Below are 16,860 nucleotides of genomic sequence, written 5' to 3'. Positions count from 1 at the left end.
TATGGTTCTAAAAATAACATAAAATAATAAGTCTGTACCCATTAAACATAAAAGGTTCTTGTATTAATTCTTATATTAATAAGAAATGAATGAATCGAATTTATCTTATAAATGGTTACAACTAATTTAGTAAGGAAAAGGGAATATTTTCTTATCATAGAAATATTCCCATAAATAAGTGTAAGGTTATTTTTTGGTTTCCTTTTCACTGGACAAGTTGTATAGTATAATGTAACGAACCATGATGAACGAACTCCACTCCACAAGAATTCTTCACTAGCAGTTTTTTTGTCTTTGATAACGTCACACACTTTTATTTTTAATTTATCTTCTTTCTAAAGTTGCAAGCGACCGAGTAACTCCAAATCCAGCGTGGCTCTGCCTTAGGCCTGCCGCCGTCCTCTCGTCTGCCTCCTCAATCGTTGGAACTGTGCCTTATTGATTGTTTATGTAGCTTTGGCGGCCTTTATGAAATGGCTTGTCATAATCCTCTTTCTTCAATAACCTCTAAATGTCTCAGATAAAAATTATAGGTAGAAATGATGAATGGTGGAGTGAGTGCGGCGTTCAATCCTTTGTTAAAAGATAGTTTCCTATTCACAGTAAGAGAAAATTAAATGATAAATTTTAAAAAGATCAATTTAATGGCAGTCATTTAAATAAAATGGTTGTACAGTTCTATAGTAGGTCTTACTGAGAGTAGGAACTATCTTTTTAAAAAATATTAAAAATTATTGGGGTGTCAAATTTTAGCTTACATGATCAGCTGGCTGATACGAACTTGAATTTGCGTAATTTTCCACAGCGCTGATTGGCCAATACCGGCTCTCTGGACTCCTTTTTCCATTCCATGTATCTCACTGCTCACAACTTGTCAGATCTGGTAACGCGTTAATTTGTTTGTTTCTGTGAAGAGTTTGTAGTCATCAGTCGATTTAAGGAATAATAACTGTATTTTGGACAATATTTACATGTAAAACTTAAAGAAATCACGTAATGAACTGTAGAAATTTAATAAAGCAGTTTCAGCATAAATTATCCATATCGTAAGAGAAGGCTTTGGCCTTATGACATTGGCTTTTCGGACAGGTAATGTCCATGTCCGATGCCATGTGAGCGAGGCTTTTTAGGGAGCGACGCAAATTTGTCACGGCGCGCTCAGTGAACTACGCCGATGGTGCGAATCCTTCTACTGCTCCTCTCTCCGAACCAACGGACGTAACGGATGGATACACAAAACACCCATACATCGGCCGACGGCTCCGAGCTGATAAATATCAACATCACTGGAATTAATGCGAAGCAGGACCATTTGCGTGCAGTGGACGAACGCTTCAAAACGTTATTCGGTACTAATTCGTTTTATTCATTTTGCAATGTTTGTGAACGACTTTTGATCGACTATGCCTTCACTACTCAAAGTTTGCTGTCTCAAGCGAAAGAACGATAGTATACTCACAATGTTATATAGAAGAAATTTAGAATATCTGGCATAGTTGCTATACAATTTAGAAAACAGCTACACTCAATTTATCGTATAAATAAGAAAAAATGATTTTCTTAGACATTTTTCAAGTTTGTTTCTCACAATATTTGAAAATTTTAAGAAATTAAAGAAAATAATTAAAAAGTTTACAAAGTTAGTTTAGTTAGATTATTTTTTTTTCAATTTGCTACTATAAATTTAAAAAATATACAAAAATACATTAGTACAGAACTTTTAACTACGATTAATAAATACAACTGTGATCCATTATTTTTCAGAGTTAAAATAAAAAATTAAAACCTGCGGATTGAAGTTTTGTCTGCACATTTCAAAAATCAAACAATTTGAAAAAAATGCAAAGCCCAACTACTGAACGGAATATTACGTTGAAAAAGGGAAGGGAAGTTATTGAAATTTTAAATTGTAATTAATTTTGTTTCAGGAAAAATGGTTGAAAACTACTAATAATACACATAGTAAAAAGAAACTTTGTACAAATGTGTGGTGGTTAGTGACCGTTAACCGATAATTATTCAGAAATCGTGAGATGCGGTCTGGTGTGATGTACGTTTCAGAAAAACATTTTCTTTATCGTGCCAACGTTTCGATCTTCAATCGATTGAGATCATCTTCAGGGCCTGGGATTTACAAACATTGTTTAAATTACAAATACATGTAGGATGTAGAAAAAAGTGAATTTATACAATGCAAAATATATTTTTTATATTCAATCAAAGTATTTCTACGTTGGATTTTAAAGGGGTGGGGAAGGAAGTCGGTATAGAAAATACATTTTTGTATAAGGTGTCGGCTTCTTTGTGGTGAAAAGAGACGACGAAAGGGAAAAAACGTTGGTAATACTAGAAAAGTACTAGAAAGTATAGAAATACTTTGATTGAATATAAAAAATATATGTTGCATTGTATAAATTCATTTTTTTCACATCCAACATGTATTTGTTAAATGTAAACAATGTTTGTACATCCCAGGCCCTGAAGATGATCTCAGTAAAGACAGTTTGACTGATTAATTTTGTATGACTAAAATAAACGACTAAAAATTAGGTTACACCGATCCAAGATTTATTTCAGTAGTAAGCAAATTACATGAACTGATGTGAAATGTTTTTAATATGATAGTTGCACACAACAAGGCAGCCAGAATTTCAAATTCAAGGCCGACAAAAAACAAACATTCTCATAGTAAATAGTTTCTCTTGAACTGCAATAATAAATGTATGTTAACATATTTTTGAACAACAAACAACATAATTAAAGATGAGGTTTTACGCGCAAAACATGATAAGTTTGTACATACATCATTTGTTGTAATGTACAACAAATGTCAATGTCCGTATGGTTGTAAAATATTGTTAGATGTTATTTTTTATGCCTGATTGTATTTCTCTTCTTATTACTTGTGTGATTGATTTACAGAAAAGAAATATTGTGTTTGGTAATTGAACTGCCCTTCACTTTCTGGTTTATGGAGCCAAAACAAGACAATATATGTCGTAATTTCCAGAGTCGTTACAAACCTGTAACAAATTTCAGTATCTCGGGGGAAAAAATAGAGGCAATGTTCAAGTTAATTAAACCATCTTAGACCGGAGATAAGACATGGCCATATCGGCTTGCGGTCACTCCTTGCAAAAAGTGCCGAAGGGGAAACGGGAATTAGCCGGTTCGCAATAATTCAGTAAGGCAGGCTGGCATCGTCAAGATTAAGCGTCCTGACCCTGGAACAGTATAATATTAAACCATTCGGAAAGGACGTCATATGGCAGGCACGGGCCAGGGGAAAAAACAGACCGCAGGACCTTTTTTGGGATAATTACGGACGGCGGTCGTAATAGGGCGATCCTTTGGGCCGCAGGTTCGGTCTTGACTTTCTTCTTCAATGGGCCGGATGTTCGTTCCTTTAATCACTATAACATACACAAAGCATGACTGTCACGGCATCTTCCTTGTTTTTCATTTGGTTTTCTTGACGTGATGGTGTGTTTTCCTTCGTGGTTTCGGTGAAGAAAGAAAAAACTACAATATTAGCGAGTTTTTTGTGGGTTCGACATTTTAAATAAACCATAGCTTAAGTACCAATTGCAATGTTATTACCATATGAAATTATTCTCAACCTCATCTCCCGTGCCTTTTCAAATCATATGAGTATGAATAACGGGATGAGAACCGATTAGTTTATATAAAATACTACTTCGTTGCATATGATGTAGTACTCCTTATGGTAATTCAACAGTTTGCAATTAGTTTAATTGATTGGTACATAATTTGGAAAAAATGTTTCTTCATAAGGTTAAGGTAGATAGAGAATATAATTATGAAGAGTAATGTATAAACAAAACGATAGAAAATTCTTTTTAATGATGCTCATGATGATCGCTGGAAATATTATGTGCATGAGTATGTTTTTAGCAAAAAAAGAAATAAGTCGGTATTTTCGATGAGATTGTGAAAAAAGAAGAGAGGAAAGTGGGACTGTGGCATGTTCTGTGGCATGCTTTTCAGCTTCGTAATAAACTCATCCTGGCTGAAACGTGTTCGTTCATTCTGACTCACGGAATAAGGGAAAATTCAGAGATTTTTGTATTCTCTGTGTCAGAAAAATTGTGAATTTGTCATGCTTTGTCGGTTGTAAGTTCAAAACAATAAATTATTTGTTCAATTTTGTACTTAAATATGCAAATTCTTTTATTTTTTGGTATGATATTACTGAATAGTACAATCGGAAAAATGAACTATAAATGAATAGACAATTTTACTTACACCTAAACAGCCACATTTTTATTTATTTATTTTATTTATTTTTTTACTAGGGTTCGCAACAGCAGAGGTCATATAAACCCTCAGGGTGCCGGTGTTTTTGAAAAAAGCCCATTTGGATGTATGTTGGGTTCGAATGCAGGGCCGCTGGATTCGAACTCGTGACCTTTACCTTACAGTGATGGTAAGGTGTCAACGCCTAAAGCCAGAAACACACTTACCGGATGCTACGCCATGCGACGCTACCCGACGCAAATCCAAACTCCGATTTTCCATAAGGTTGCATTACCCCCGTGCACATCTACCCGATGCTATGCCACGCTAACCTACCCGACGCTCTGCGATCCCCACTGTCCAGATTTTCGTCGGGTCGCATCGAGTACAGTCGAAGACAAAAGAACCGGACACTCATATTTTTATTCAAACTACATGTATTATTGTCGTTATATTAATTACAACATACTTATTTTAATATAAACCAAATTAACTGTGATTAAAAATTAATTAGTTTTTATTTAAAAAATTAATTTTAATGGTTTGGTAGAAAATTAATCAAAACACCGGAATGCGATTTTTTGATATAATGAATTTAACTAACAATTTATTGTACTCGCTTCGGCGGTACATATACTAAAATTGGAACAATTTATTACACGGTCATAAAATTTAATTAACAATTTATTTCATAGTTTGGCTCGTAAAATTACACCATTTTCTAATGTCGCGTAGCATCAGAACAGGACACTCATATTTTTTGTAGTTTATTTCAAACTAAGTACACGTAATTTTGTCGTTATATTAATTACAACATGTTATTTTAAAATAAACCAAATTAAACGAGATAAAAAATGCATACGTTTTTATAAACATTGTTTAATTATGATGGTTAGGAGTAACTTTATCTAAAACAATTAAGTTTAACAAACAATTTTATAGATGGTTGTGCTCATAAAATTTAACTGACAATTTATTACAAGGTTTTGCTCAAAATAGTGCATTAAGCCCATGGTTTATTAATTGAAAATAATATGCAAAATGGAATGTAAAGTGGTTTCACCCTTCGTCCACGCCACCCCACGTTGGACGTCAAGCCCTCCTGTATGACAGAATACTTATTGAAAATATATAATATATGGATGGAATTTATACAGTAAGTACATCCTGTGGATAAAAGTCGATGAAAGTTAATAATTTAATCTTGAGGTTTGCAGGATATTGCGCCTCCCCCATTTATGATTTCTTTTTAATAACTGATTGAATTGACTTCATCTTGATCAAGTTATATAAACTTTATTGAGCTGAAAACCTTTCAACTCTTGGTGTCCCTTACTCGTATTTGTCACGACGTTTGATATTACAACTATTTTATTTCACAAAAATTATAACCTCTGGAAGGTTTATTGTTAGAATAATTTGCGTTTTAGTATCTACGATTTTCTATAAATTTGTGGTATAACATACTTGGTTGGGGGTTAATATATAGGGTATCCTTTTTTGATGAATCAATGATGCTTAAAAAAAAAGAAAAAAAAGTGTTTAATATTTTTTAGTCTAGTTTCAAATGTTTACTTTTTTTAGAGAAAAAATATACAGGGTACTTCAAGCCCATTCAATACAAAAATTTCAAATACGACTCTATACATCCAGACAAATCGTTTTAAAAGACGTTTTACGCTGAAAACAATAGCACGCTCCTTCCATTGATGTGTGCTGTGTCAATTCCCCTTAGACGTCAGAAAAAGTCCAGAGGCGACGGTGGGGATCGAACCCACGACCGCGGTATCTACTAGCCGAGAGTCTGACGCCTTAACCACTCGACTACCGCGGCCCATTCATGACAATTCATATATTTTTTTGATAGCGTCATTGGTTCAAGAGAAATTCAGCTGGACTATTTAAAAAGGACACCCTATATACGGACAACTTTTCATATTATGTGGAAATTGTCTCTGGAAAATTAAATTTAAAATTTTAAACATACAGCTAGTTATTTGTTACCTTCAACTCGCAGGCGCGGTTTATTTTCGCTATTAATGGTAGCACTGACTTTGTTTGCATAATAAAATGTGACATAGACGCTAATAACATCTAAATCTGCATTTCTAACTGATAAAAATCCTACAGCCTGATATTATTACATCACGATATGATATGATTATCTCGACATAATAATTCTATTTATTATAATTGAATTTTTGTAGCAATTGAAAAGTGTGTAAGTTACACCCTCCCCCAATAGTTGATGCCCAAAAAGTTTTTAAATCCGCACTTTCTTTCCATTGCACTTATGACATTTCATCGTGTCAAAAAATTCTAATTACGAATTATTTATATTTATTTTAAGTATTTATATAGTAAAACCGAGAACACGATTTTATTACATATTAAAAAAACTAATTCAACACTTTGTCGAATGTCTCAACTGATTAAAAATCGATAACGTAAGTAGTATTTTCGTTGTCGTCAACATTGTGGTTAGTACGACGTTTGCTTGAGAATCTTAACGCTTTTGGATTATCAAAAAATATAGAAAGTGTAATAAATCGAGGTGGTTTCGTGTTAACCCACAATTTCCACTTAAGCCTAACGGCACCCTGTAAATCTTCCTCTCTCAGCTGCGCGGATATACGATTATGATACAAAACTTCCAAAAACTACGATTCCATTTTTACAAATAAATAAAAATAATGGTTTTGATGCATAAGTTATATAATAAAATAGACAAAAAATGTTATTTTGATTTTATCCTTCTCAAGGATATTTAAATTATAATTGTACAATATTAAAGCGTAGATTGACCAAGATAGTTTTTTACCATCTAGCAGTCTTTCAGTTTATATTTTAATTGAGAGGTCATAAATAAAAATCAATCATTGATGAAATCAGTTACCAAATACTGAAGCTCGTTATGCTTGCGTCCGAATTATTTTTCATCAAAACTTTATGAATTTTTAAAATGACCGCATTAGGTATCCGTTATATTTTAAACGATCAATATTGATGTTTATAAAGTCGCTTTTAGGCAGCATTATTGTTTAATTATTTATGTTATGTTAAATAATTTAGAATGAGAAGTGAATGTTGTTTGCGGTCAGTCAGCTGTGTGATATTTATCAATTACCATGCTTTCTGTCCATAATTGACCTTCCTGAAGCTTAAGGAATTTTGTTGATACATAAATTACAACGAAGAAAGTTATTAATCAATGGATTGGAGTATGTGTGCGTCTACTACAGATGAAAACACTACTAGGGTGCTAACCAATCTGTTATTCACTGACTACTCGTTATCTCTACTGTAATTATTTTATAAACTTTATATCTTAGACTTGAGGAAAGGTCAAATATTGGCTAAGAGCTTGGCAATATCTCACAGCTGACTTAAAAGCACCCTGATCACTACTTTTTGCTGGTCAATATCGTCATGGTAATTAAAGCTGTAATTGACAATAAATGAAGGTTTTTCAACATAATTACTCAGCACACTTGCACAAGAGTAGTGACATTACACGTAAATCGTAAAAATGCGAGGCAATTTTTTTAGCGCATATTGAAAAGAGAAATGAGCACAGGATGTCTCCTTGAGGACCATCTGCTACGATCTACACATAATGTGTTTAGTTATACCAAAATCGGTCTGTCAGGTATAATTATAATATGACATGATATGCACACGAGGGAGGATGTCTTGATCTTTTATGAAGTGTCTCGATCATAGGCTTGATTGGGATAAGTAAAAGCACGTAAGCAAGGAAAGTGTTTGTTTTATTAATTTATAATATTAATGAGTGAACACTTTTTCCATTTATATTGCAATTAAGACGATTTCACAATTAAGCCATATACTGAAACTTTTCTAAGAAGTAGTTGTTTAATAGTTTATCGTATTAACGAAATTGTTTTTGTAGATGATTTTGTTCTAGGTTCTGATATTTGTCTAAAATGTCAACAACAGAAATTCCGCATTGCAGGGATCAAACTCCCCATACTGCGAGATAACACCGTCCAAATTTGATTCCATCCTGGCTAAATAATTTTTCATTCATTTATTTTTTCTGCTGTTGTAAACAAATTATGTGTAGTTTTTTCACACATTTCAATCTTATGTATAATCTGTTTTATTTCCGGTTTTTACATTAGTCGTAACAACAAAAATCTATAATAAGATGCAAGTTTTATACAAAAATTAATATAAAAATAGTAAAATTATTGTAATACAGTAAGTAAGAACTGTCATCATACCACATGTAATTTTAAGCTAAATAGTAATTAATATCTTAAAATAAAATGCTGGACATATTTAAAAGTTTTGGCTATAATATTTTTCGATTCTTATGGAGAAATGAAGAGCATAAGCTCTTCCCAAAAAGTCGTCGTATTGTTACGTCTTTCATAACGCTGTTGAATACATGGATGTATTATGGTAATGACGAAGCCAATTTATATGCCTTACCATTTGATCCGAGGGAATAAAAATGAAGGCCGATTACTCTTCGGGGATGAACCGGACGGTGGCAATTCAAATAGAGCCAGCGCCCGTCCATAAATTTCAGAGTAAATCATCGTTTGATTCCACTAAAAAAGCCCCTGTCCGTAGGGCTGAATTGAAATCGTATACTGTAGCATGGAAGTGTTTAAAATTCAATGAGATCTCCAGCCGCGCAAAACCGCCATCGGTACGGCGGTCCCCATGAGGTGCTGGAGTTTGCTGCCGTCAACTCGAACTTCCCCGGACATGCATGTTTGATGCCTTACGATCAAACCGTCTCGTTAATTAGATAAATAGCCTTTTCAAAAGGATATATTAAATATTCATAGTGGCCTAATTGGAAACTGCTAACGAGGAAATTGATGTTTACAAGGAAATAGCGAGAATGCCATTTGTGATTGGCCGTTAAAATTAACAGCTAATTTAACCAGGTCGAATAACAAACGATGGGAAATAACACTGAAAACTAACTTGATAATAAGAAATTAAACAAAAACGGATTTCCCTAGGTAGGTAGCTTATAGTACAAGAGACAAGATTGAAAACAATTCAAAACTTAAACGAAAACTCATTATACCTAAAGGGAATTCAACCACTAATTAATTTTACTGCTTGCCTTGTAATAGCTTAGTACAAAGGAAACTAAGTAAGCAATTTCTTTGCTGTGATGGGACCCTGATTCATTGACTCATCGAAGGGGGGGAGCATCAGTGTGCCGGCTCGTCCAAAAACCAAGAAGTAAATCGTGTTCACCCGTTTGAGGATATTAACACACGGATACCTGTTCTTGGGGTAACCCACGCCCATGTTTCACGTGTATAGAGAGAGTGTGTGACACTTAGCCGAGGATTGCCTTTGGCCTCTTACAGGGAGCAAGCAGGCATCGCACCGGACATAAAGATTGCTTGGGCACGTGAGTGGTGATTGAGTCCCCTGTACCATTTTTTTTGGAAAGAAACGGGGGTGAGTAGGAGAAAAAAATTTCTCATTACATTAAAAATTATTATTTGAAGATAGTGAGATGCAGTTTTGTGTGATGTACGTTTAGAAAACCATTTTCGTTATTGTGCCTTTATTATATTAAAACGTGATGTGATTTTATTATTATGTAAGTTAATAATAAAGTATAACTACGAATTGTTTATATTTTCCTCTGATGATGAAACCATTAACATGGCAGACAGACGGATATTTTCCATTGTCTATTGTAAATTTAATTGTATAAGACAAAAATTATAAAGTTCAATAAATTATGATTGGTATCAATAGTTCAGTAAATTTCATAAATACTTTTTTTTACTTTGTTTACGGTATTTTGTAAGTAATTTTGAGAACTTCTTTTTCATTACATTTGTTCTTGAAAAGGTGATTTTTGCAGTTCGTTGTTATTAGTATCTGGATGTCATTAAAATATCTCTACAAAAAAGTTTCTATTTGTTTTCAGCACCATATGACTAATTAAAATCCAATACGGACATCATTAGAACGATATGTGAATCAGTGACAATAAATTGCTTAAAAAAGTACCCCTTCAACATTTCTACTCCTTTTCGATGGAACCGCACCATGAGTTGTTTTGGCAAATTCAAGCGTTTTTATCTCCAACAGATCATCTTTTATTTAAAAAAAGACTTAAAATGTTTATTAAAATGATAAGTCGATTATTCGGATATCGTGAGATGCGGTCCGGTGTGAAGTAGGTTTTAGAAAAACATTTTGTTTATCATGCCAACGTTTCGATCTTTATTGAGATCATCTTCAGGGCTCAGAGTGTTTGTTTCTGCGTAATTGTGCCATTCTTGTGTGTCATGTTGAGAGTGCCCAATGAAAATGATAAGGTTAGCATGTGTTCAACGACATTGTGACCAACAACCGCCACCAACGTTAAATTTTATTGCAACTAAAATCAAACACTTTTTTTATGTTTTGACATAGTAAGACAGACAATATTTGCCTTTTGGCGAAACAAGAAGAAATTTAAACAAGAGTGTGTTTCAATTTGTCCATCTAATATAAGAATATAGACATAATCCATATGTTTTTTAGTTGGGCCTATTAAACCACGATTATACTTAAAAAGTTCATTCAACGTTACAAGCTCGGCCTGCATCTGACTGGAATTGAAACCGTTTTCCGAACTTTAAATTAATCCAGTTGGCTATAAAAACAAAAGGTTTTACACACGGTGGTCGACACATCCAATGGAAAAAATATAAATAAATAAAAAAGAAAAAGGGTTAACCATAACATATAACCCGGTTTTGCCCGTGGTCCCAATCTGTGCAGTATATAGTACTGACATCTGCGATGGAAAAGAAAAGTCGGATTGTCGCTTTTTTCCAGTGGGGCTGTTTTCATTAAATCACGCTTTGAATTGAAAAGATTACCAGAATCATGTGGGCTTGTTGGAGTTAAAAAATAAATTAAAAAAAAAACAAATAAAATGCAAATCAATATGTCAAAGATTATTTTATCTAATGTCGAGTTTATTATAAACATGTTTATTAGACTTGAGCATGTGAGAATGTATGGAAAAATTTCTACTTCAAAAGCAAACAGAATCGTTCTTTTTTCTCAAATATATTTCGTGTTTCTATTTTTACTAATGCTTGTAGAAAATAACTTAGTGTATTTATTATTTTATATTTATTATTCAGTGTGAAATAGATGGTCGAGTTTTTGAAGTGTTAATAAATAATATGTATTCTACATATAAGAAATCAGATCAGCAGAATTGTTTGATTTTTAGTTTAAACTTGCGCCGAAAATCTTTGAGGAATCATAATTTTATCATACTTGAATACCTTATCTATTCTGCCTTTCTTAATCTCAAGTTTTTTTTGTTCATTCTCTTCTGGTTTTTCCTGAACACTGCGAAGCAAGTAACACCACAAGTCTATTTTTAAAGTGTTTACGAGGGGCGTCGGTGTCCGTAACGGTTTAGGCGTACAGTACGCTCATCACTGTAAGGTAAAGTCCTGGGTTCGAATCCAGCGGACCTGCATTCGAACCCGACATCCTTACAAATGGGATTTTTTTCAAAAACACCGGCACCCTGAGGGTTGATAGGATCTCTGCTGTTGTGAACCCTCGTTAAAAAAATNAAAAAAAAAAAGAAATAAAAAAAAAAAAAAAAAAAAAGATTTTATGAAATAAGACACAATTAACAGGTAGAAAGATTCGTAAATACACCGCCCTGCCCCCAAACTCAATTTCAAACGAATGGAACCAGCTGGGTTGAAAACAATGGACACCATCACCCTGGAGAATTAACAGCCGATTATCATGTAACAGGACGACGAATGTATTTGCATTAATTCATCATGAGAATTTAAATTCGGAAGACAATAGATTTTAAAAGTTTAAATATTAATATAACTGTAATTTGGTCGGTATCCATCATCATAGTATGTCTATCCTTGCGGGGTTTGTCTGTACGGCATGTTTCGCATTTTGACATTTTCAGCGTGTTTGACCAACCAAATTACAGGTTTAACACCCCGCAGATCATACAGCGATATCCCGAAATTTAATAATCTATTCTGAGTACTGATATCAGTAAAGAAAACAGAAAAACTGTATAGAATAACTAAATGTATATAGAAAATTATTTACAAATTATTTCTTAGGCACTGACAACATTTCTGAAGATTTTGTTGATTCCTTATAACAGGTAAATAGGAGGATTAATCGTCATAATAAGGACTTTCGAAACGTTTGCATAGGCTAAGTTGAATTGCTTGATAGTACTCTAGTGGTTAAGCCTACATGGGACTTATAAATGCTACGATTATGTTTGCTTTGTCAATTTGCAATGTCTTCCTATTTGTGAATATAACTCAGTAGTAAGAATAACGTTAGACGATTACTAAAACAATAGTTTTAATTAACCATATAATTGTGGAAAATGAATGAATAAAAAAAAGGAATATTAAAATAAATCTAAACTTAAAATAATAGAATGTAATAACAGTCAATATCTCAGATTGCTAGTTTTTTCTTGGATGGATTTTTATCCATCGGATGTTCCAAAACAAATGGATATAAATTCAACAATTTAGGAGGCCACGTTAGCCTTATTTCAATTGGCGGATGACTCTTTTTTAAGGTTAAAAAAGAGTAAGCATCGAATTTGAACTATGAAACAAATTTGCTTCATTATTTCTCTTAGATTTCATACATTGATTTCAAAGTACTTTTACTTATTACGAATGATCTACTTCTAATTTATTCCTATTTAATTTATACTATTTGCTATATACACAAGATCCTTTTCTTGAAATTTAATTATTGAATTTATAGTCTTTTTTTTTTAATATGTAATGGATCTTCAGTGAACGTAAGAAGGCAAAAATTAGAACTCTGAGATATTGATTGTTAGACAGTTTTATGTATGGTTTTTATTGTAGGTGGATAAAATGGATTTATTTTAATGTTTCTTTTAGATTCTTTCATTAAATCATTGTATAGAATTATGTGATTAATAAAATACTATTATTTTAGGAATTGTCCAACGTTATTCTCACTTCAGAGTTACAAATGGAATAACAGCCATTATTTTTGTTCCTATTAAAACTCTGCATTATACTGAGGAAGCTAGAAAATAAATGTACTTTTGTTCATTTCAGATCATCTTGGTTTAACAGATTTCTCGCCAAATTCAGCACTCTTGGTATATGCTTGCTATTGCTGTACTTTCTGCTATAGTTGTATTTGACTTTTTACAGAACACGGCTAACTTTTCAGGACGGCGAGGACAAAATGATTCCTACCGACCAAGCGACGATCAACCCACAGACCAAAGGAAAATCTCATAATATAAACTACTTGGATAGAGTAAAACTCAACGGACATTTCCAGAAACAAAGTGTAACAGAGACTTATGAAAAATATGTAAACTTTTATTACTAACTATAAAAATCCAACACATTTTTTAATAATCCACCTTAGCCTTAAACATTATAATCAAAGTTTTTTAGTTGAGATAAAAAAGTCAATGTCACGAGCGGGATTTGAACCCACGATCTTCGGCTACATACGCCTCTGCTCTACCACATGAGCTATCGTGACCTCGATCCACTCGGACACTAACTTCCCATCCCAACCCCACCTTATCTCAACTAAAAACCTTAATTAATTGCAATATATTAATTGGTCAAGCGGACCACGAAATTAGTGAATTATAATCAAATGTCTCAGTTTGAAACCAGATTATACTATTATTCCAGTTAAATCTTTTTAAAAAGATAGTTCCTACTCACAGTTAGTGGTTTTCAATGTATGTATATGTAATGTCGATGTCAATGGGAATGTATATGCAAATATACTCGTTTTTCGCACGTTGATAATTGAGCGGCATTTAAAACCAGCTTCTCATGGAAACGTCGCGATGGATGGGGAATCGGTGGGTTCAGTCTTGCAATTCTTGTCGAGAGAGGTTGGTTGGTTTTAAACTCCTTCAACCTGATGAAGAGCTATAAAATTGAAATCCGGATCGTTGATAACAACTAACTGGGAGTAGGAACTACATTTTTAAAAAAGAATGAACAACACACTCACACCACCATTTATCATTTCTATTATCCAGTAAGGCTAAAAAAATTATTTACTGTCGAAACGAAACTGATTTAAAGTTGTCATGATATAGGCCGTGTGGTAGCATTTGTGAGTGAATGGACGCAAGATGATAAATTGAAAAGCCGCAATCCAGGGAGATGGTTAGTTTCTATTTTACTGCTTGCGGAATATCCCGGTTGATAAATTAACACAACTGGGCTAAGTGGCTATTTGGCCATGGCGCGGGTCGGCGGGTAGGAAAAGTTTTCCGGGTCTGGGCCACCTCGGTACGCGGTTGTTTATGTTTTAGCCTAGAAGGAAAACTCTTGTACCGCACTACTTAAAGGAGGGCCGCGGTTCTACCGAACCCATCCGCCTCCTTTTGAATATTTCAGACGGATTCTAAGTGCTCCAGTCACGAGAAATGCGAACGATTCATAAATACGGAGGTCCCGTTCTGTCCTCGAACTCCCTTCCAGACGGAAGGGTTAAGTTGGGGTGAAACAAAGGAAAATACATTCTGGCAAAGTTACGTCGACATCGCTACAGTAATGTCACATTGAAACCAACTTGTAATACACAATGAATCATCATACGATTTTAAGTTACGAAGGACTTGATTTGAAACGTTTACAGTTATCAATATTAGGTCTGGCATCAGAGCAAGAATAATCTATAAGCTATGTAAATTTTATTACCTATAACTAAACATAATTATAACTATGTGTATTTTATTCGACATAATTCTTAGATATAAAACGGTGACCTATAATAGAAAAGTTATTATAAAATTTTAAAAAGTGTAATATCAATGGCCAGAATTGATATTACGTCTGCAAGAAATAGCTTGGCAAATAGACAATTTCAATCGATTTTGATTTGTACTTTCGATACTTTGGCTGAGGTAGCAAAAATCGAAAACAAGCCGAGATCTTGCAGTAATTTTCAGGAGTCAGGAATGACTGCAGCACTGACCGTGCCGTTTTTTCACGAAGAAAAGTGAAGAGAAGAGGAAGAGAACACTTGCAATTTACGGAGGATAAAACCCATCAAAATTTGGTTATATTTAACTTTTATTACATTACTGATCGTTCAAATTACAATCGACTAGCTCACAATGAGTCATTAACGTCCTTTAGTGATGAACCATATGGGCAGTACGACAATTCAAATATATACATTGATGAAATATCAATTAGTGATTCATTAATAATTGATAAGTTTTTCACAGGACGAATATATTCCATTATACAAATTCGCATTGAAGTTCCATAACAATGAATCTTTATGTTAAATGAAATAACAAAAAAATTATCGAATAATCTTTTAGATGTTTATTTATTTATTGTAGTTAACGGGTACAACCCATAAGTTAGACGTAGGTGCAATTATGTTTTCACTATGCAAATATCTAAGAACCATTTTTTGATTTGGCGTATATTGGAACAGTACCAATCAATATCTAAATCTAATTTATTTGCTAATAGCATAGTTCTTGTCACAGTATGGTTTTGTGTACTATTATTACTAAGATTAGAAAAATGGAAAACAGACTTAATTCTAGAATTAAAACTAGGAACTTTAAAATTTGCACTAGATAATAAAAAAGGGCAATCTAAACCGTGTTTTAATCATTTATATAAAAAGTAACGATCTAACATATTTCGCCGTTGTTCTAGTGTCACTAGATTTATGTATTATATTTATTATCTATTTTATCTAAAATATCTATTATATTTATACCTAAAACTACTAATTTCAAACTCATTAAAAAATGAATGGGAAAACCGCTGGGCTCGAAGAAATAGAATTAACCCTGCCAAACTGTGGCAGGTTAAGAAAGAAGTCGTTCCCTGGTCCACGGAGAACGGTTCGAAAAGGGAATAGGCCATACTGACAAGACTACGCATAGGTCATACAAGAATAACGCACGGGCACCTGGCCGGAAAGCGACCGTGTAGGTGCCCGTTATGCAAGGATAGAATAACGGTCGAGCACCTCTTCAAGTGCAGAAGGCTTGATGTATATAGACAATATTTTGGCATATCATCGGACCTGTGCGTAGTCTTGAGGCACGGCAGCGGGCACTGATCGCTGTTCCGGTACCTCAGAGTTATAGGGATTTTTAAATGTATATAGTTTTATGTGTTTGTGTTTGACATTATGTTAATTTATTGGAATAAATGTAATTTATTACCATGAAAGGAAGGGGTGATTTAATTCCGCCTCGAGGAATATCGAGTACTCTGGGGTGAGTGTGTGACGTCTGGAGAGTAAAAGTATGTCATTAGCGAGAGTGGAGAGGGTTCAACCCCGCCCCGAGGAATATCGAGTACTCTGGGGGAGTGAAAGTGACCAGACCTCTATGTTTCTATCGAGTGTTGTGTTTGTGTTAGTTTATTGTAATGAATGTAATTTATTAGCGTGAAAGGAAGGGGTTGCTTATAACCCCCCTCCGAGGAATATCGAGTACTCTGGAGTGAGTGTATGACGTCTGGAGAGTAAAAATAATTTATTAGCGTGAAAGGAAGGGGTTGCTTATAACCCCGCCCC

The sequence above is a fragment of the Cimex lectularius genome, unplaced genomic scaffold, assembly GCF_000648675.2.
Source record: "Cimex lectularius strain Harlan isolate CLEC.00 unplaced genomic scaffold, Clec_2.1 scaffold7, whole genome shotgun sequence".
NCBI classification, from domain to species: domain Eukaryota; kingdom Metazoa; phylum Arthropoda; class Insecta; order Hemiptera; family Cimicidae; genus Cimex; species Cimex lectularius.
Note: the sequence above shows the minus strand (reverse complement) of the source record.